Source organism: Scyliorhinus canicula, chromosome 14 (assembly GCF_902713615.1).
Source record: "Scyliorhinus canicula chromosome 14, sScyCan1.1, whole genome shotgun sequence".
Classification (NCBI taxonomy): Eukaryota; Metazoa; Chordata; class Chondrichthyes; order Carcharhiniformes; family Scyliorhinidae; genus Scyliorhinus; species Scyliorhinus canicula.
Window position 1 is genome coordinate 111,830,877 of NC_052159.1, and position 23,551 is coordinate 111,854,427.

Below are 23,551 nucleotides of genomic sequence, written 5' to 3' on the forward strand. Positions count from 1 at the left end.
GTGAATAGCCTTGAGTCATTTAATTATGTTAAAAGCTGTATGTAAATGCAATATTAATTAACTTCTCCATCCAGTGAAACCTAGAGTACAGTATGATTTTGATACCTGCGCTATGACTATCATTTATTTTAAAATTCTTTTGTTACCGCTTTTAATTTTAGGAGTCATAGATTGCTTAACATTGTGTTGCATCAGTCTGTGGTGCCATGGTATGCAATGATTTTGGCACTGTTCAGGATGATGTAAGCTTGTGTTGAGCAGCTTTTCTGTCCTGATTTAATTGCTGAGACTGAATACATTGCTGGGCTGCTAACATTATCCTATGAGGATGAAGCTTGCAAACAGCTGAATCAACTTGAATTAGTGACTGCGCTGTTTACAGGGACTGCTGCTGTGTCAGTATTGCAGCTGAGCTATAATTTTAGATAATCTACTTCGAAGAGGTACTCTATCTTGTTGCAGTTCTTTCGCTTAGATTTGACTGGACCACTTAAAACATTACCAGGTCCACTGTTGTCTGTTTAAAATTGTTCACTATTCCAGGACGATCATGGAATGCAAAGGTAACCTCCAGCTTCTTTTCTCCAAACTGCCTTCTTAAACCCTATCCTCTTCAAAATCACCCACATCAATAAGTGCAATGGGTTTATGGACACCTTTGTCACCAAGATACCTCTGCCATGATATGCCTGTCCACTAGCCTAAGTCAAGCTTCTTTCAATGCTCGTTTCTGCCCCATTTCTGAATTTACATATTTCTTTAATTTCTCTAATACCTTCCCACATGCCATCTCTGAGCTCACCTTCTCCATAATGGTCCACCTCAATCCTATCCAAACTAAACTACTGATTATTCAAATTCCCCTCCTTGTCTTTTCGCTAGCCAATAATGTAAATAGTTCTCTCTCTTTAGATGTCATCCCTGGCTCCTTTAAAACAGCTCTCCTCATAAAATAACACTTGACCATCCTGGCAAACTACCAGCCGATCTCCAAGCTCCTTTTCCTCTCCAAAGTCCTTGAAGGAGTTGTGGCCTCCCAAATCTGGACATCATCCAAAGGCACAACGTCAGTTTTTACATGAATGTTGACGACACCCATCAAACCCTCACCACCACCTTTATCAACTCCTCCATTGTTTCTAATTATCAGATTACTTGTCCGACATTCGATAGTGAAAATTCTTCCAGTTAAATATTGGGAAGGCTGATACCATTATTTTCAATCTCCACTCAAAGTTATTTTTTTAGACACTAACTCCATCCCTCTCCCTGGCAACATTCTGACATAACGCCAATTTGTTTGCAAACTTGGTGTCACATTTGATCCTGAGGTGAGCTTGTGACCACATATTTGTGCCATCACCAAGGCCACCCATTTCTATCTCTGTAATATGCATGGTTTCATAGAATCCCGAAAAACAGATGGAGGCCATTCGGCCCTTTGAGTCTGTACCACCCTTCTGAAATACCACTCTACCTTAAGCCCAATCTCCCGCCCTATCCCCACCAATCACTGTGCTGCCCATATTGCTCAACTTTGTCCCTGCTGTAACTCATCTGCTTCTGAAACCCTCAGTCATGCCTTTATTTTATCTTGACTGGACTATTCCAATGCACTCCTGGCCAGGTTCCCACAACTGTAACCGTGAGGTCATCCAAAACTCTGCTGCCCAAATCTTAACTCGCTGCAAGTCCCATTCCCATATCACCCCATGCCTGCTGATGTACATTGGCCCTTGGTCAGGCAATGTTTTGATTTTAATATTCTCAAGATTGTTTCAAATCCCTCCATGGCTGTCCCACTCTCTATCCTTTATCCTCCTTCAAACCCACAATGCTCTGAGATATTGGAACTCTTCTAATTCTGACCTCTTGTGCATTCCCATTTATAATTGCTCCACTATTTGTGGCTGTGCCTTCAGCTGACTCGGCCCAAGCTTTGAGATTCCTTTCCTACACCTCTGTGTCTCTCTACCTCACTTTTCTCCTTTAAGACACTTCTTAAAACCTACATTTTTGACCAAGCTTTTAATCCTTTAACCAAGTATCTCCTCTTGTGCCTCGGAGTGATACTTTGTTAATAATACCTCTGTGAAACACCTTGGGATATTTCATTACATTAAATATGCTGTATAAATATAAGTAGTCGTTAAGGAATAGCAAATGACAGACGCTGTAAACCTATTGGGGCCTGTCAAGAGTTAATTAAAGGTATATGAGCATAGAGAGTAATTTCATTATTATATGTTCTTTAGCACACTTCAAAGGATATTGTTCCTTTTATTCTTTTACAAGAAATGGGTGTCGCTGGCAGGGCCAGTAACTATTGTCCATTTTTAATTGCCCTTGAGAAGGTGGCGGCAAGCCATCTTCTTGAACCGCTTCAGTCCATGTGGTGTAGTTACAACCACTGTGATGTTAGGAAGGGAGTTTCAGGATTTTCAGGACTCTGCAACAGGCAGAGTTGATGGACTTCCCATGCCACTGCTACCCTTGCCTTTCTTGGTGGTAGTGGTTGTGGATTTGGAAGGTGTTGTTGAAGGGGCCTTGGTGAGTTGTAGCACTGCATCTTGAAAATAGTGCTGCCACTGCGCGTCAGTGGTGGAAGAAATTAATTTGGAGGGGTGCCAGTCAGGTGGGCTGCTTTTTCCCGGATAATGTTGAGCTTCATGCATGTTGTTGAAGCTGTAGTCATCCAGGCAAGTGGAAGGTATTCCATCACATTATTGGGAATGATGCTTACTAAATACAATTAAGCAGATATAATTTAACAAATGCTATTTTAATTCATATTCCTTACTGAATGCTGTCTTTATAGGTCGGGGGTTGAAATCAAAATCAGGCCAAAATAATTCAACGGGAATTTAATAACCATGTCAAGGAAAGACAAGCGGCGGGATTCTCTACCGGCGGGATTCTCCCTTTTGCCAGCAGCCCAGGGGTTTCCCAACGGCGTGGGGCTGCCCCACAATGGAAAACCCCAATGATCGGCCGGTGTGTCGGAGCATCCTGCCGGCGGGGTGAGGCAGAAATGTGGTGCGACAGGCCGGAGCATCCCGCCCAGGTTTTTAAACAAAAAAACAGAGATAGAGCGTAAGTAAACCAGGTTGGTGACCAATAAGACTATTGTAAATGGCAAGTAAAAATGAATATATTTAGAATAGTCAAAACTGATTTCAGTGATAAAAAGATTAACTCGCAATAGGAAAAAAATATACAATAGGTTTTAACGTATTATTGGCATATTTTTTTTATTGGAGAAACAATGTAGTGTTACTTTCTTGACGCTATTAATTCACCAATGTGACCATTTTGGTCCAGCTTTTAATGTTAATCTCCAGTTTCTGTAGGACATTGATGAACTGACGAACAGGAGACAGTTCCAAGCTCATGCAGGAAAGCAATGCCTGATATTGAAAGTGTCATTAAATTGTCTGCTGTTCGTGAATATTTGCAACACAACAGAATTATGTGGAATGCGTCCAAAAACACTTGAAAGAAAAGAGGGTTGAATTAACGGAACTGTGCTTGAAAATTTTTGTAGCTCATTAACTGCAGGGCTACTGCCAGATGTTTGAACAAATTCTATTGCTTTATTTTGTGGGAGAGAGGAGATCTGATATATGATCCTGGGAATTACAGGTCTATTAGTTTGATATTGATAGCAGGAAAAGCATAGGAGTTTATTGTGAAGGAAAAAATTCAGACACATTGAAAAAGCCAAAAGGTAATAACTCTAAGCCAACACAGATTTATGAAAGACAGGCCTAAAAAAAGTGATGGGAATTCTTTGAAGATATAACAGAATTGGTGGAGGATGATAATATGTTGCATGTTATATGTCTAGATTTTCTGAAAACATTTGATAAGGTGTCTCACAAGAGACTTGTGGTTAACATGAAAGCTTTTGGAGCAAAGGAAATGGTGATAAATTTAATGAAATATTTTCTAACTACCAGGAAACAAAGCTCTCCCTTCTATTACAAAGCAATGAACAAACAGACCAGGGCTTTTAGCTTTTGTACTTGTACCCAATGCAACTTTCTCCCTATTTATTTTAAGTGGATAGAAAATTGTCGGCCAATTTGTACAAAAGCAGATTGGGTTCATAGTAAAAACAATTAGTACTATGTTTTGAAGAAATCTGTTTCCAATATTGAAGGCCATAAAGAATGGTTCGAGATAATCAAATACTCCATGGGACATAATGGGTTGAGCATTGTTATGAGCACTTGTGAAATGTGACTTGAGAAACTTGTATTGGATGGATAAGTAGATGGAATAATTAATTGGAATTAATTTTATGCCTACCCTCCTGGAGAATTTGAAGGTAGGAGAGCTCATAAAATTAAGCAGTGACCCGCCTGCTGCTTCCCATGCCATTCCCCTAACCCGCTGCCAGTATTGTGATGGATGGAAAAGCCATCAGACAGCTCAGAAGAACGCTATGGCCTATCGAGTCTGGTCTGCCATTCAATATGAGCGTGGTTGATCTTGGGCTTTATCTCAATTTTTTGGCCTACTCCTTACATTCCTTAATTTCTTGAGAGAACAAAAATGTATTCATGTTAAATGTATTCAACAAAGGAGCATCCATATCCCTCTGGGATAGCGAATTCCAAAGATTCACAACCTTTTGTGTGATGTGATTTTTCCTCAACACAATCCTAAATGATTGGCTTCTTATCCTGAGAATGTAGGCACAATTCAGTAAACTGAATGACCCTTTTAGTGAGTTGTTTCTCAGCAGCTGCAGCACCAAGAAACATTCCCCTTTCCAACGCCGCTTTGCCGTTTGAAAATGAAAATCGCTTATTGTCACGAGTAGGCTTCAATGAAGTTACTGTGAAAAGCCCCTAGTCGCCACATTCCGACGCCTGTCCAGGGAGGCTGGTACGGGTTTTATAGCCTCTGGGACCTTCTTCCCGCTGAGGCAGCACTAAGAGTGATTTCCTGCTGACAAGCTGCAGACTCCTCACATATCGGCATGACATTTTGTCCAGCAGCCCCGATTTTCCCGCCCATTTCCCTTTCAGGCGCCCGCTGCCATGCTTATTTGACTCGTTTGTGTGGGCCAATACTAAACGGCACCCTGGCAAGGTCTCCATGGCACACTTGTTGAGTGCTGGGTGACAGCCGTCCGGGTAAATAAATGAGCCTAATGGCTCATTTAAATATTCAGATCCCCAACCAGTGGAAAAAATGTCTCTTAGCAAATGCTTTCAGAATTTTGTAAGTTTCATTGAAACCTTTTTGCAATCTTCTCAACTCCAGAGAATACATGTCCAATTTACTCAGCCTCTCATCATAACATGACCTTCTCACCCCAGGGACCAATTTAATGAACCAAGAACCAGCAGTCAATCTGATTGGTTGGTAGATCTCCAGAGTGGGACTTCCTCCCAGATGGGGGTAAAGAGCCTACACCGAGTCAGTAAAGGCTGACCCTAGTGTATTATCATTGCCAGGCAGTCAGGTTTCTATTCGTGGTGCCGATGGACGTTTCGATCATGGTGGGGCAGCACGGTAGCACAGTGGTTAGCACAGTTGCTTCACCGCTCCAGGGTCCCAGGTCCCATTCACAGCTTGGGTCACTATCTGTGCGGAGTCTGCATGTTCTCCCCATGTCTGCGTGAGTTTACTTCGGGTGCTCCAGTTTCCTCCTACAGTCCAAAGATGTGCAGGTTAAGTGAATTTTCCATGATCAATTGCCCTTAATGTCCAAAAGGTTAGGTGGGGTTACTGGGTTATGGGGATAGGGTGGAGGTGTGGGCTTAAGTGGGGTGCTCTTTCCAAGGGCAGGTGCAGAGTCGATGGGCCGAATGGCCTCCTTCTGCACTGTAAATTCTATGATTCCATAGGAAATCAGTCCTGCTGTAAATACCATGCATTTTTGTATTTTTACAGGATTATGGTTTACAAGTTGGAGAGAAGTTCCACAGAGCCCTGCTTCAGCTGAAGCGTTAGCTAAAGTTGTTCAGTTTACCTGTTAAGCTAATTGTATTTACTAGACTTTGTGATGGTCCAAATTATGCCTAGTCTGTGAAGATAAAGCTCATTTGCCCAAATCCTCTTTTTTTTTAATTCTGTGCCTCCATATGATCTCCTATCCTCTGATTGAAGTAACTGTAATTGACCAATTTTGACCGGGGAATATTTCAGTTTTTCATTCCAGCACTTCTGCTGTTCCTACACATATAATTTTAAGCCATCCCACTGAGAAATGGCACCTTTGGTCTTGTTTTCACATTATTGGATGGCTGAAACCAAGGAGACAGAGAAAGCCAAGCCTCCTAATTACCTTTCAAGCAAAACCCTTTACCTAAATACAAGAGTAAAAAAAGAGGAAGGAAGAAACAAAGGAATATGCCGATATAGTTAGATGAAGTAGATTAGGGGAGGCTTCTGTGGAGCTTAAATACCAACATGGACCAGTGGATCTGAATGGCCAGTTTCTGTGCTATACATTCCATGTAATTCTATGTAAAATGCCATCCTTTCAATTAAGTCATTGGAAGTCAGCTTTCATTTTATTGATATTATTTTATTCATTTAATATAGAAAGCACACGAACAATTAAACATGCCATGAGGGAACTGCAGGAATTTGCCATGATCATTATAAGAAAAAGCTCATCACAGGGAATACTTGGCTCTCATCTATAAAGTTGCTGCCAAACACTCTTGAACCTTTTGTGCTTTCACAGTAGGTGTTGGATTCTACTTGTCAGAGATACTTTCTGTTTGTTGATTCAGGTACTCCGTATATCGTTGGCCTATAACCTATTGTAATTTTTGATAATGGTGTGTTTAATTTTGTCCATCTATGCCATCGAGTATAAGGCTCCCATTCTTGATGGTCAGAAGTAAATTGCATCTGTTGTAACGTACTTTTCTCAGATTATTTTCTTCAGACTGTACACCTCTGACAGAAAATTGACATTGTGTTGTGAGAAAACAGTGATCTCTCGCATTTTAGATCTCAAATACAGGGGTCTTTGCTTTACCATCCAGAACTGAACACCAGGCCTTGTAATGGGAGAATGCTACAACATAGAAAATGCAGGAATATGCAAAACCTATTCACTCATGTAACTTGGCATGCTGCTCACTAAGGATGCATTCACATTACAATGGAGCATTGTAGTGTGAAGGGTTTGGCGTTGTACAACACTGCAGTAACAGTGAAAATTCAAGGTGACTCCAGCATTAGAGCTTGACTGGATATCAAAACCAAGCAATGTGAGACTCTCAGGAGGAGGTATATAGTGTGATTGATTCACATCAGAGCATCGGCACCTGATTTTCATTCTTGAATTTAATTTTGTTGTGAAGCATTTTCAACTTGGCAACAACGCTGAATATGTGGAGTATGAGTCGCTTTTGGACATGTGCAGAATATTACTTCCTGTTATGGTATCAAACCCATGAACCTCAACATGCTTATTAAACCTGTCTAAAGCTGGCTGTGCAAATTTGATCCCCAGCATGTGGCAAATTCAATGACAGGTACAGAATATCATTGAACTGGAATTACTTGCTCAGTTGAAACAAACTTGAATCACTGACTTGGTGATGAAATCACAGACCAAAGCACGGTTCGAGTACAGAAGGAGGCTATTCAGCCCATAATATCTGTGCTGGCTCCCTGCAAGAGTAACACAGCCAGTCCCACCACCCTGCACTTTCTCTGTAATCCTACATTTGTTTCCTCTTCAGTGCCTATCCAATTCCCTTTTAAAAGCCATGATAAAATCTCCCTCTATAACATTCTCAGGCAGTGCATTCCAGATCCTTAATCAATCCTGCCATCCCTCCTTCTTTCTTTCTTTTCCTCCTATTCCCATGCACCTTGGCCGGGATTCTCCGAATCCCCCGCTGGGTAGGGGAATCCCCGGGAGAGGCACGAAACCCGCCGCCCAAATGCCGGCTGCCCTATTCTCCGTCGCGGTTTTTGGGGGCTGGTGGAATTCCCGCCACGCAGGTCGAGGGCCGTTGACAGGGATTCTCCAGGCCCCGATGGGCCCGGGTGGCCGTCCAGTTTTGCCCAGTCGAACGGCGTGAATTACTCACCTCACGCTTGGTAGGACCTGGCAGGTAAGTGTGCGCGGGTGGTTCTGTGGGGGGGGGGGGGGGGGGGGGGGGAAGATCCGCCCCGGGGGGGCCCCCACTGTGGCCTGGCCTGTGATCGGGGCCTACCGATCCTGCGGGCGGGCTGTTTCCATGGGGACCTTCTTTCCTCCGCGCCGGGTCCATGTAGGGTTCCGCCATATTGACTGTGGGCCGGCATGGAGAAGAGAACCCCTGCACATGCGCGGACGTACACCGGCCGGTCCGTGCATGCGCGAGATCACGCCGGCCCTTTGGCACCGCTCGCACCAACCACTCCGTCGTCAAACTAGCTCCCGAAAACTTGGAGAGTCCTCACTTTCGGGGACTGTTGATGCCGGAGTGGTTGCCGCCGGTTTTCCTGCCAGCGTGGGGACAAAGTCCCCAGAAGGGAGAGTCTCGCCCAATGTATCCATTGATGTTTGGCACCCAACCCTGTCCTTTTTTGAGCGAGGTCTTTGTTTTTGCCACAACATCATATTCCGACATGTCTAACTGCATCTGCAGCTCACCAACCTTATTTAAAATGCTTTGTACGCACGATGAAAGTAATTTATGCTTTACCTTTCCCCTTATAATGCTACATCCTGGTTCCCATCCTCCTGCTGAGTTTGCTTAAACCTTCCCAACAACACAAGCAACTGCCTGTGGGAGTGCAATGCGTCCAGCCTGTGTAAGTCCCAACTTCTCCAGTGCCAAACCTGGATGTCTCAGGAACCTAAAGCTCTCTCTCTTGCACCATCTCTCCTTCCAAGCATTCATTGTCTCTATCCTTCCAATTCTACACTCATTTGTACATGGCACAGGGAATAATTGGAGATCATTACTTTGTGGTCTTGCTGTTGGTATCTTTCCTAGCTTCCTATAACCTGCAAGCAGGACATGACCCATTTTTCTACCTGTACCGATATGCATCATGATCACTCGCTGTTCATCCTCTCCCCTCGGAGTGCTCTACAGACACTCAGTAACATAAGAGACTGGCACGAGGAAGATAAGATACCATCCTTGGTGTTTGATCCCCTAACTAAAGAAATCACTGTGACTATTTTTTTTATTCCTGGTGTTTTCCTGATATTCCCATGCCTCCTGTAAACCTGAACATCCCATGTTGCCATGGAATTGGCTCAGTCTGCATGCCCCAGAAGAACAATCATCCTCACCAGTATTCAGATCTGAATACCAGTTGGAGTCAGGGTTGCAAGACTGCCTAGTCCTCCTTTACGATTGGTGGTCACAAATTCCCTGCACAGCCCTAAACTGTGGGTGACCTCATTGAGAAATGTGCTATTGCTCAGTGTGCTTTGCTCAGGCTTTGAAACCTGGAATTTGAGTGAAAAGCTAATGTTAAGCTTTGCAGTTTAGTGCAGGTATTCATGGCGCTGAATGCAGGATGGTTGAAGGCGCTGAGGCGAATTGTAATTTTGTCACTGCTTAATCCAAGGAGGCCAATCTTCTCCCATGAGGTAATAATTTGAATGCTTGCTAAGTCTCATAACTGAGATTTGAGCACTAAATCAAGACCGATACACTTGTGCAGTACTGAGGAAGTGCAGCATGTCAGGGATGCTATCTTTTTTGGATAGAGAGAGGAGTTTTCCCTAGTATTCCGGTAAGTATTTTATCCCTGAATAGATTTGGATTTAGATTTGTCACAATACTGAGGTACAGTGAAAAGTACAGGCAGACCGTTCCATACATGAAAATTATAGGACATATGATAAATATGTAATGTAAGTTCATAGACATAGGGTGAAGAATACGGAATGTAATGCTACACAGTAGAGAAGATGTATGGAGAGGTCAGTTTAGTCCATAAAAGGGCATTCAGGAGTCTGGTATCAACAGGGAAGAAGCTGCTTTTGGATCTGTTTGTGTGTGTTCTCAGACTTTTGTATCTTCTGCCCAGTCAAAGAGGTTGGAAGAGAGAATAACCCAGGTGGGTGGGGTCTTTCATTATGCTTCCCACTTTCCCAAGGCAGCGGGAGATGTAGACAGAGTCAATGGATGGGAGGTGGGCTCGCATGATGAACTGGGCTGTGTTCATGACTCTCAGTAGTTTCTTATGGTCTTGGGCCGAGCAGTTGCCATACCTGGCTGTGATGCAGTCATATAGGATGCTTTCTATGGTGCATCTGTAAAAATTAGTAAGAGTCAATATGAACATGCCAAATATCCTTAGTTTCCTGACGAAGTACAGGCACTATTGTGCTTCCATGGTCAAAGGGTCAACGTGGGTGGACCAGGACAGATTGTTGATCTTGTGTACACCTAGGAATTTGAAGCTGTCAACCATCTCCACCTCGGCACCATTGATGTGAACAGGGGTGTGTACGATACTTTTCTTCCTGAAGTCAATGACCAGCTCCTTATTACTAAAGATTACCTGGTCATTAACTCCTTGATGTTGAACCACACTTTGTGCACAATTGCTGTTTCAGTTTCAAAATTACTTCAAAAATGACTTTAATGGTTGCAACATTTGGGTGTCCTGAGGCCGTGAAAGGTGCCATAGAAATGCAGGCCTTTTATTTTTTTTTAACTGATGATGTTACTTTCAGCGCTGCTTTATGATCTTCCTGCTTTGTGATTTTGCATTGATGAACTGGATCAGCATGTTGGTGAAGAATTTCGACACTTTGAAATGTCATAAATGAAAAATCAAGAAGAACAGAAGAACAATGAATTAGAAATGTTGCATTAGGAAACATATGGCAAAGTGACACCAATCAAATTTATGAACACTTAAGTTTATAAAAGCACTTTTAACAGCTGTTTTGCAGCAAGATATTGCTGTGAATGCATGCAGTTGACCTGCTTGAGAAAATGCTATACATCTGGTTGCTCTCTCTGCTGGTTTGATGTTGCAGTCCAAGTAAATTAATTTATACAGCATATGCAAACTCTAGCACACAGCCTTAAACTCGTTAATCTCTTAAACACTTTTAAGTGCAGAATTCCATAAACTTTCATTGTGACACTTGCTTAAAGCATGTTTACACTGGGGAAAAGGAGTACATTGGGATTAGCTGGATTTGTCGACTTGTGTGGCCTCAACCTCCAACTCAATCGCACCGAGTGGGGTAGTTTGGGTTGGAGACTGATTGGCTTTTGTTTGACCTGCGGATATCAATAATGGAATTGATCCATTTCGAACAAATTAACATTTGGGGTGTTGCACTGCTCATGGCATCACCATTATTACACCTTTAAACAATCCCGAATGGCTGAATGTTTGACACAGTTTGCTGACTCAAGTCAGACCTGCCCAAACCTTATTCATCAGTTTCCTCACTGCTGACAAGCTGGTGGTTCACAAGGAGCTATATCGTTCGGTATTTCTGAATCCCTCCCACGAGAGCCTCATCATTCCCCTCCAAGCATAGATGCTGAAGCTATACTTGAGAACCTTAAGCCTGAGCTTTTTGTTTAAATCTGCAACACATTCAATGGGCAGTAAAACTTAGCCAGCCACCACTTTATAAGGGAAACTTTCCAATCATGCAAGCAATTAAGGTTATTTACAAGCACTGGGTTAAAACACGTGTTAAAATAATGCCAATGGGAATTTGGTTTAAGCATCTGGAGAATTTGACTCGAGGGGAAAAGAAATCTGTAACTCACACAAACAAACAACTATGGATTATGGGCAAACTGGAGCTTTCAAGATGAGGATCAATAGATTTATGCCAGGGAAGGGTATCTTGCAATTGTGGAGTTGAGACAGATAAATTGGAGTGAAGTACAGATCAGCAATGATTGAATTGACTGATACAGTAGGGTTGAGAAGGTGAATCGACTACCCTTGTTCACAATATTCCATGTTTCGATTGTGATGTGATATGAATCATAGAGGGCAGAATTTTCAATTTTTTAAACAGTGTCATTTTGGGAAAGGAAAGAGATGAGCAGTCTGCTGGCTCCACTGATCGCTTTTCCAACCACATTTTTTACACAGTTGAAAGCTGGTCCCACACCATCAAGCTGGGCACTGAAAGGGTGGCCTGATGTAACAGAAATGAAAATAAATACAAGGACTTCCCCCATGGACATGGAGACAGCCCACCCATGTATACAGAGAACCCACCCAGGGATACAGGGAATCATGGATACAAAGGATACATGGACCTCTCCGCATCCCTGACAGACACAGGGAACCACCTACCTCCCATGGACCTTGTTGGAACCAACAATTCTACGGACACGTTCTTGTAGGATTAGAATAGCGGTTTTAATATACTCACAACAGAGCCAGCCTGTTAGCCATTGAACTTTCGGTGAACTGGCCGGCTGACCATGTGGCACTGATCTTTATAAAGCAGCTCCAGGGGGAGAAGTCCTGGGCAGAGCCAAGGGAGAAGCCCAGTACAATTCTCGAGCATTCCCAAAGCTACTCCCCCTGGTGGTTAGGTAGTGCAACTGCACTTACAATATAGACACATGTATATACAGATTATAATCCGGTGTGAATCACATTAACCACAGACCTCCCAGGTGGGAGGGCCATGGGGAAATGCTAGGAGGCACTGCCAGGGTATTTCAGGGGCACGTTTCTCTCCCCCTGGGGGCTGTAGTTACCTGTGTGTTCCCAACAGCTTCTCTTTGCCAGGTTCATGTTGATCCAAACCTGTTGTAAACCCTGCTGATGGGGGTATCCGATTGTGGGGGGATGATACTGCGGGGGAGTACAACAATAATATTAAAATCTATTTAAACCGGTGTCCCATCATTGCATGGCGGGAACCCCATTGCGTAACTGGTGGGGTGGTGGGGACAATCGCATTGTGGTATCTCACCATCGCCAATCTCCTTTTGTGGAATTTGTGTGATTTTGTGCCCCTGTCGCCATTTACGCCTGCAGAAAACAGGGGCGCAAAATGCCAGCCATAGTCTTTATAAGAATGTAGGAGACCTCTCAGCTGATACAGGGATGAAAGAATTACTAGCGATGTTTGACATCACAGAGTACCAACTATAAAAGATATAAATTCATAAAATACCCTTTGCAGCTCCCTTCCCTGGCACACAGGTGAAGCAATGGAGAATGGAGGCGGGGGGGGGGGGGGGGGGGGGGGGGTGGAATTTAACACCCAAGAACAGGTGTGCTGGGGACAGGTGGGAGGGAAGAAAAATGTCATTCTGAAACCCAATAACGATGTGTCTTCAACAAATTCACTCTTGGTTTTGACAGACGTTTGGGCAACCAATCAGTCTCAGGAGACAGGTAGGTCAGTTGAATCTAGTCAGGAGATTGTGTGCATCCATCTAACCCGAGGCCGGCTTGAAATCTGCAAGGCCGTCAAATTCTGGTCCTTCATTTTGAACACCTTTATTAAATGTCCTCTTTGACTTCTCTGCTCCTAGGAGAATAATACCAACTTTTCCAGTCTTTCTGCAGAACCAAATTCCTCACTTCCGATACCATTCCTCTCTAATGCAAATCATCATAGAATTTACAGTGCAGAAGGAGGCCATTCGGACCATTAGGTCTGCACCGGTGCTTGGAAAGAGCTCATACCTCCACTCTATCCCCGTAAACCAGTAACTCCACCTAACCTTTTTGGACACTAAGTGTGGTGAATCACAGTAGCGTAATTCACACTGTATTTCACACATTGTACTATGTCTCTGTAAGCTCAGCACACGAGCAGTTGGGCTGCTCTGCCACTAGGGGTAGATGCACTGGGAGTGTACGGGAGTTTGTACTGGGCTCCACCCTTGGCTCCACCCACAGCTCCTCCCCCTAACCGGAAGTATAAAGGTTGATGCTGAGAGCCTGCCTGCCAGTTCATCTGGAGTTCATCTTGTCACAGGCAGGCTCTGTCGTAAGATGATTAAAACCACTGTTCACTTCTAACTACGTGTCGCATGAATTGATGGTCTCATCACTAAGCATGGCCAATCCTCCTAACCTTGGAAAGAGCATACTACCCAAGCCCACACCTCCACCCCATTCCATCCCCACACCTACCCCCTATCTCCATAACCACATCTAACCTTTTTTGGACACTAAGGGCAATTTAGCACAGCCAGTCCACCTAACCTGCACATCTTTGGACTGTGGGAGGAAACCGTAGCACCAGGAGGAAACCAACGCAGACACGGGGAGAATGTGCAAACTCCACACAGACAGTGACCCAAGCTGGGAATCGTACCTGGGACCCTGGAGCTGTGAAGCAACTCTGCTAACCACTGTGTTCCCGTGCTACCCACGTGCTACCCAAATAGAAAGTTGTCGATTGTCAAAGGTCCTGTGAGTCATGTGTGAATTGGTGAGAGGTGGCAAATATTTAGTTTTCTAACACATTCACATTTTAGTACTATTTCTAAAAGAGTCGGCTCATATTTCTCAAATAAGCTAGTGGCAAAGGTATAAGAGAACAAATTTGCAGGGGATTTAGAGAGGTGCAAGAACCAGCAAGCGGTAATGACAAGAGATTTATCTTATTTATCTTAAATAAGCTGGGACAGTAATAACATAAAGAACAGAGAAGGAAATTAGTTTCTGAAGCATGCTTCGTGGAATTTTTTGGTTACTATGTTTCTGGTACAATGAGGAAGGAGGCATTGCATGATTTGGTTTTGGTGAATGAGGTCAATCAAGTTGCGCAAATATCAGCAGGGGATGTTTTCAGAACTTTGATTATAATATGAATAGGTGGAGTTTTATGGCAGTTCATACTGGCAGGATCTTACAGTCCCCCTGAAAACATACATGGATTTCGCGGTGGGAGGGGTCCATTTAACAGGAAACTCCATTGACAACGGCGGGACCAAAAGGTCCCTTCATCGGCCACTGGTGAGCCATCCTCTGCTGCAGCAGAACACACCTCAGAGGGGGAGGAATATCTGATCTACAAAGTTTAGATTAGCTATGTGAAAGGAGCAATCTAGTGTAAAAATACTTAATTGATTGAGGGGCAAGTTCAATGGGCTGAGAAGGATCTATCCCAGGTATATTGGAATCAAAGATTGACATGTAAAACGACAATAAAATGATGGGCTGTATTTTAAGAGGAGATGGTTTAGGTACAATTGAGATATAGGGCAGAATTCTCCTATTTTGAGACTAAGCGCTGTGGCTAGGAGAGGAACATGGAGTGTTTCCTGTTGTGACGGCCAACAGGAAAACCTGTCAAATATTCCTCATTAATTACGCACCCAGCTGTTTCACGCCATATTCAGTGGCGGTGCAGGCCTGAATGATGTGTCATTCGCCATCATGTCAAAGTGCCATATTGAAAATCACTGACCCACTATTGAAGGAAGAAGGTGGACCTCCTGAAAATGAAGATGGATCTGTGGGAACTCTCTGAGACTGGAAGGTGGACCTTCTTAGAATGAAGATAGATCTCCAGCAACTGTTTGAGGCTGGAAGATGGGCCTCTCAGGCACACCTGTTTGGGGAGGTCCACCTGCAGGTGCAGCCCAACCCTTTTCCGTGGGGTTGCAGTGTCCAGGATTGCAGGCGGCCTCCATCCTGAATTCAGGAGGCAGCCTAAGACATTGCTCAAGTAAGTCCCAACATCTGCACGCCATATGAATGTGTTGCAGGCTGGCATGATTTCCTGCCAACATCATGGAGAATCATGTGGAGGGGGTCAGGCCTTCATCTGTAACCCATTAATGGGATGTGAATGAAGTTCTCGCTGTCCTCCAGCGCTGGAAAAGAAAACAAGACAGGCAAAGAAAGTCTATGAAAAGGGATCGACAGCGAACATAAAAGAGAACGCAAAATACCATTTTTATAGACTTTCAAATAATGCCAAAGTAATCGGATGATAAGGGGCCTGGTTGGGGACAAAAAGGTGCATTTACTTGTGGAGGCAGAGGGCATGGCTGAGGTACAAAATTAATAATTTGCATCTGTCATTACCACAGAATAAAATGTTGCCAAAGTCACAGCGAAGAATAGGTATTGAAGATACTGTAAGGACAAAATATTGACAAAAAGTATTAAAAAGACTGGGTATACATAAAATTGATAAGTCACCAGACTGGTTGGTCTGAATTTGAGGATGCTGACGGATATAAGGGCAGAAATTGCAGAAGCACTCACTACAATCAGCTAATCCTTCTTAGATATAGGGAAGGTGCCAGAGGACTGAAGAATTGCAAATACTACACCCTTTGTCAAAGATGTGCTTTGGGATAACCCCAGGAATTGAGTTTTTTGGTGAGGTGCAGAGAGGGTTGATGAGGGTGATATGGTGTAGAAGGACTTCCAAAAGTCATTTGATAAAGCACCAAATGATACATCTGCCAGAAAAGTTGAACCTCATGGAATATGAAGGGTCAGTGGCAGCCGATATCAAATTGGCTGAGTGACAGAAAGCAATTTGTGATGAAAAATTGTTACTTGGACTGCAAGAAAATATACACTAGGGTTCCCCTGGAGTCAGTTATAGAGGCTCTGCTTTTCTTGGTTATATTATTGGCTTGGACTCAAGTGTATCGGGCACAATTTCAAAATTTACAGATGACACAAATATTGCAAGTATTGTGAACTGTGAGGCAGATAGTGATATATATATTATGAGGCTGTAAACAGGCTGGTAGAATTGGCAGACACGTGGCAGATGAAATATAGTGCAGTGAAGTGTAAAGCGATGCAGTCTGTGAGGAAGAACAAGGAGAGGCACAATAAATTATAGGTTTAATAATGGATACAGGAACAGATACATGGGGTATACGAGGTTGAAATCAGTGAAGGTGGCGGGAAGGTCATTAAGAAAGCATACAGGATCCTGGGCAGAATACATAGAGGCATCGGACTGAATTTTATGCTGGGGTGGTGGTTCCGGCCCCTCATGTTAAAGTTGTGACAAGTCTGCCTCTGTTTAGGTAGTTTGCTCCATATACATGAAGGAGCCAATGGTCCTCCTCCTTTCATTGGTTAGGAGTAGGACATTTGCCCCTCAGCAGGAGGGAATCCTTCCTCGGAGAGAGTGCCAGCCAATCAGAGAGCCAGCAGCTCTCATGTCCCAGTCACGTTACTGGGTGTGGTGGCTACTGTATGAACTGCAATGAACCAGAGCAGAAGCCACTCAGCATTGGAGTTGAGAGGTGGGACCTTGCTGCAGCCAAAATTCAAAATTTCAAAAAATATTCTGCTTTCACTTCTTACTCCCAAAGTAAATAACCTCATAATAACGCTTGTTAAATCCATCTGCCACCATGTTGCCCACTCCTTTAACTTGTCTATACCACTTTGCAACCTCTTTATGTTCTCCTCACAGCTTGCATTTTCAATTAACTTTGCACTATTTGCAAACCTGGCTACACAAACGCCTCTTTAGGCTGAATTCTCCATTCTGGAGAAGTGTTCCCACCAGCAGAGACTTGCTCCTGGCTCTCGCTGGGACTGGAAGTCGTGTCCAGGTGCAATTTCCTCTCCTTTCCCATGCTGATTTATGCATGGAGGCGAGCTCGCCGTGTTCCATCGGAATCCTAGTATCGGGCTGCCATTTTGAGGTTGCGGCCCGAAAACAGGGTCTGGGTGGTCTTATTCCCTCCCCCCTCTCAATGCAAATCCTACACGCCCGACCCTCCACAGGCAAGTGGGGACATCCATCCTCTGTCACCATGGTAATAGCAGGTCACACTCTCCCCAGCATGCATGCATGGGGGAGCCCCTACCGCACCACCTCCACTGACCCCAAGGCCAATCAGGCCACCAATCATGCCGCCAATCAGACCGCCCCTCAGAGACCCCCAACAGATGCCCCCATCAGACCTCACAATTAACCGCTCGATCAGACCCTAGCATCAGACCCCCCATCAAACCAGCCCAGGGACTCCCATTGGTAACCCCCAACAGAGACTCATGATCAGAGACCCCCGATCAGAGACCCGCATCAGTCATCCCAAACAGAGACTCCAATCTGATACCCCCCATCAGGTACCCCCAACAGAGGCCCCCATCAGAGAACCCCGCCTGACATTTGAAGAGCAGTTCGGGCAGTATAGTGAAAAATTCACTTACTTTTCCCTCAGACAAAAATGTTTGAAGCAGCAGCTGTTGTGTCAGAGGCTTCCTCAAAAGCTCAGTGTACATCAAAGGACTTCAAATCCTTTGACAATGTTTAAAATGCAAATCTTCTAATCAATTTAACACTGCAATACAATGCATTGCATTAGCCAGTGAAAGGTGCTTGGTGGATTGTTTTTTTCCCCATAAATTTAGAATACCCAATTCATTTTTTCCAATTAAGGGCCAATTTAGTGTGACCAATCCACCTACCCTGCACATCTTTTGGGTTGTGGGGGCAAAACCCATGCAAACACGGGAAGAATGTGCAAACTCCACACAGGCAGTGACCCAGAGCCGGGATCGAACCTGGGACCTCGGCGCCATGAGACAACAATGCTAACCACTGCACCACTGTGCTGCCCTGCTTGGTGGATTGTTGATCACTTCACACTTGAATGCATCTCCATTACCCTGCTATGATGCTAACCAAAATGTTCATAAACATTTGTGCTATGATTGAAAGTTCTTTACCACAAACAAAAGCAACTAAGTGCTTTCACTTCCTTTTTCACAGCAAAAAGATTTGAAGGGGATGTGAGCGCGGACTTCTGATCGACTTGGTGGGGCATCTGACCTCCTTGACCCACTGACAGGGCCACGCTTGGGAAAACTTGCACCAATTTCTGCCGGGAGGATTTCCCGCTGTGGGGATCGATGCAAAACTGGGTGGGGGAGTTTGGAGACACTGTCACTCAAGCCCATTCAGCAGATCATCATTTGCATCCTTCTGTCGGTGGTTCCAGGAGCATCAGAATGGGATTTGAATGCAGTGCTAATCCCATTTTTTTGGTCGATTCACCATTCTCTACCGTACCAGGAAACCTGCTAATGGCATTGGAGCCTTGGAGAACCCACCCCTTTGTCTATGTCATTAATATAGACTGTAAATAGCTGAGGCCCTGGCACTGATCTTGTGGCATTTCACTACTTAGAGCCGAACAACTTGAAAATGCAACATTTATCCCTCCTCTCGTCTTCCTGTCTGTCAAACCATCCTTTTTCCATGCTAATATACTACCGCCAAATCCATATGTCCTTATCATCGTACTAAAATTTTGTGTGGCACATTATTGAATATCTTTGGGATTGCAAGTATACTACATCTATTGGTTCCCCTAATCAACTCTACTCGTTCAATCCTCAAAAAACTCTAACAACTGTCAAACGCATTTTCTCTTTTGTAAAACCATGTTGACTTTTTCAGATCATAGTATGATTTTCTGAGTGCAATGGGAACAGGTTATGCACCTCACTTATATTCTCTTGAGGCCATTGTCCTTGATGGATCTTTGCAGATGCAGTGTCTCCATCTCAATGGGTTGCAATTTGTAATGCAAATTAAGGTGTTCATTTTTGTTGAAAGGTTAAGTCACACTATTATAGAATTTACAGTGCAGAAGGAGGCCATTCGGCCCATCGAGTCTGCGCCTGCTCTTGGAAAGAGCATCCTACCCAAGGTCAACACCTCCACCCTAACCCCATAACCCAGTAACCCCACCCAACACTAAGGGCAATTTTGGACACTAAGGGCAATTTAGCATGGCCAATCCACCTAATCTGCACATCTTTGGACTGTGGGAGGAAACCGGAGCACCCGGAGGAAACGCACGCACACACGGGGAGGATGTGCAGACTCCGCACAGACAGTGACCCAAGCCAGAATCGAACCAGGGACCCTGGAACTGTGAAGCGATTGTGCTATCCACAATGCTACCGTACTGCCTTAATCTCTTAATACATATTACTACATATTAATCTATGTATGCATCTTCCAGAGCCTTCAAGTCCTGGGGTGGGACACGATCCCAGAGCTTCTGACTCAGAGGCTGGGATGTTGCCAACTTCACTATAAAAGTTCCTCAGATATGGTTGTCCGAAATGCACAGACACCTGTCCTGCCATGTCTGTCTAACCTTATTTCTTCATTTGTTTTGTTCACAAGTTACGAATTTAGTGAAGTAATCGCAAGTTACAATGTCCTAGCTTGGAGTAAAAAAGAAGTCCCACTAGCTACTGGAAATAAAACAAAAAGACTAAAAAACAGCAACTCCTTTCCACCTCAGTGCCAAATTCCCATGCACTATATTCCAGAGTTTTGCACCAGGTTAAATTAAATATTCTATTTTCCAATCACTCGGGGTTCAGAAGGGGTCTCGGCAGAGTCAGTAAAGGACAACTTTTCCCCTTGGCAGTAGGGCCATAAACCAATAGATTCAAATTCAATGTGTTTTCCAAAAGAACTAACGGTGATATTCGGGAAACTTTTTTTATGAAGTAGTTAGGATCTGGAAAGCATGGCCTGAGAGGGTAGAAGAGAAAACCGCAATTTTGACTTTCAAAAAGGAATTGAATAAGCAGAGCTCACTAGGCTAACTGGTCTCCTTCTGTGTAGTAACCATTCTATCATTGTCTGATTCTGAGATTTCTGAAGTGGAACAGCCTATATCAGAATGTACAACTTCTGAGGCAGAAAAAGCAGCTCATCCATTAGGAAACCTACACCATAAGATTAACTGGGATTTGAAATGTTCGATCCAACTCTTGTGGAAATTGCACTCAAAATCAAATGCATGCGATATGTGCATTCATCCTGTTGTAACTCCCACAAGATCAATGGGACGTCCCGATTGATCTCACATGGAGCTTGCGGTATATGGATTCCCCGCTGAGGGGAGGAGGCCCAAAAGCCGGGCCCATTATTTTCCCAAGATAAAAGCCGGCCCAGAAGGGAGCCAGCATTTTTGACTGGTCCTGGCTGAGATTAGATGTGCTTTTCACTGCTTGTTGTCTCACTGTGAGTAAGAAAATAAACTTCTTGGACTTGCCTTTTTGGGTCTCCTCATGATTACTAAATATCCCATTAACATATCACACATGACCCAAAAAACATCTGACAAGCTACAACTGCATTCCTGCAATTTGAATTCATTGTATTTTTGCGCTGTTCTTCAATTTAAACTTCCTGTTGAATTAAGTAGCACATAGAATCATAGAACCCCGACAGTGTAGAAGGAGACCGTTCAGCCCATTGAGTTTGCATGACCCCCTGAAAAAGCACCCTACCTGGACCCAACTTCCCGTCCTATTCCCATAAACCCACCTAACCATTGGACACTAAGGGGCAATTTCGCATGGCCAATCCACCTAATCTGCACATCGTTGGACTGTGGAAGGCAACTGGAGCATCTGGAGGAAACCCATGTAGAGACGGGAAGAGTGTGCAAAATCCACACAGTCACCCAAAGTCGAAATTGAACCGGCCCCTTGGTGTTGTGGGGCAGCAGTGTTAACCACCGTGCCACTGTGCCACCCATGTAGACCAAGCTGTTGGCATAGCATCAGAATGTCGTGCGTAGACATTTGCAAATTAGTGATGGGTTAGCAAGACAGTCTATTCAGTCGATATATTCACAAAATGAAGTACTTTACCAGTTAATAACATCATTTTATTAATGATCTTCTCAATATTGGGAGAAATTAAATTCTCTGTCAATTTGCTCAACTATCGCAGGCTCAGATTGGGTGGAGATATTTAAATACTCCTACCTGATTCTAAAAGCCAAAACCAAATTTATTATCCATTTAGCAGGATAAACTTTCTTGTTGTTCGTGGATACCCTCTCAAAGTGTCCCCCCCCCCCCCCCCCCCCCCCCCACCAAAAGTCGCCCACTTATGTGTTGTTAATAATTTTGCGAGGTATACAGAGTTGCTGCTGTTGAGCTGGTGCACAATACCCTCCCAGTTATTCTATTTTATTTTTTATTGTATTTTTAAAAATTATTTACTATTCTCTTTTCTTTGGTATGTTTGGGTGGCATGGTAGCACAGTGGTTAGCCTTTCTCCTTCTCTTTCTATATATGTGTGTATATATATATACATATAGATATATATATATATCTCATCCTGTGTACATAACGGTAAATATACTTTGTTCAAAAACCCAATAAAAAACATTTATATTAAAAAAAATATCTTTTGATAACTGCATACCAGCTGAGTATTCGGGCAATAGGGATGTGTTAATGTGAATGTGGTGGCACTAAGTCAGTTCCATGTGATATGTAAATCCATGGTTATGGCGGGCCCAATTTCTAATAGGTTTCTGGCATGACAAAATACATCTCCTTCATTTACCCTGGTTTGTTTACACTTGGTAGCAATGATCTCACATTACGATCACATTGCTTCAAAAGGTCATCACCTGACTGTTTATGTTAGTTCAATGGAGTTTGTGTCAATCCTTTGCCAAAGTTACAGGAGTAGACAGCGAATTCTGTGGAAAACCTGGAACCATATAATTTCACCTTGTATTTTCTTCGTCATTTTTGTTTTCTGCCTTGTCCCTCGTCTTACCACAAGAGTGAAAATTTACCGTGTAAACATGAAAACAATGAAATTATGGTATATTGTACATTTACAATAATAATCTTTATTGTCACAAATAGGCTTATATTAACACTGCAATGAAGTTACCATGAATAGCCTCCATTCGCCACATTCCGGCGTCTGTCTGGGTTCACTGAGGGAGAAGTCAGAATGTCCAAATTACCAAACAGCACGTCTTTCGGAACTTGTGGGAGGAAACCAGAACACCCGGAGGAAACCCACGCAGACACAGGGAGAAAGTGCAGACTCTGCACAGACAGTGACCCAAACCGGGAATCAAATCTGGGACCCTGGCGCTGTGAAACAACAATGCTAACCACTGTGCTACCATGCCACCCACATTTATGATGTATGCATTGAAAGCTCATTGTTTTCATTTGCTTGACCACAATCCATGAACGTGTGCCACTTGTTCTGTTCTGCACAGATTATAACATGCAAATTTTAAAACCATTACACACTGTCCTTGGGATATCATGTCATACTTTTCTTCTCTCATTCTCTTTAACATTCCTGCAGATCGAAAACGTTCGCCGGATCTCGAATAACGACGGGTCAGAATACAGGAGAGAGATAGAGAACCTAGTGGAGTGGTGCAGCGACAACAATCTCTCCCTCAGTGCCAGCAAAACTAAAGAGCTGATCATTGACTTCAGGAAGCAAAGTACTGTACACACCCCTGTCTCCATCAATGGGAATGAGGTGGAGATAATTAGCAGTTTTAAATTCCTAGTGGTTCACATCAAAATTAGGGGAAAGATAGGGCAGCACGGTGGCGCAGTGGGTTAGCCCTGCTGCCTCACAGCGCCGAGGTCCCAGGTTCGATCCCGGCTCTGGGTCACTGTCCGTGTGGAGTTTTCACATTCTCCCCGTGTTTGCGTGGGTTTCGCCCCCACAACCCAAAAGATGTGCAGGGTAGGTGGATTGGCCACGCTAAATTGCCCCCTTAATTGGAAAAAATGAATTGGGTACTCTAAATTTATATTTAAAAAATTAGGGTAAGACATCCAAAACTAAGATGA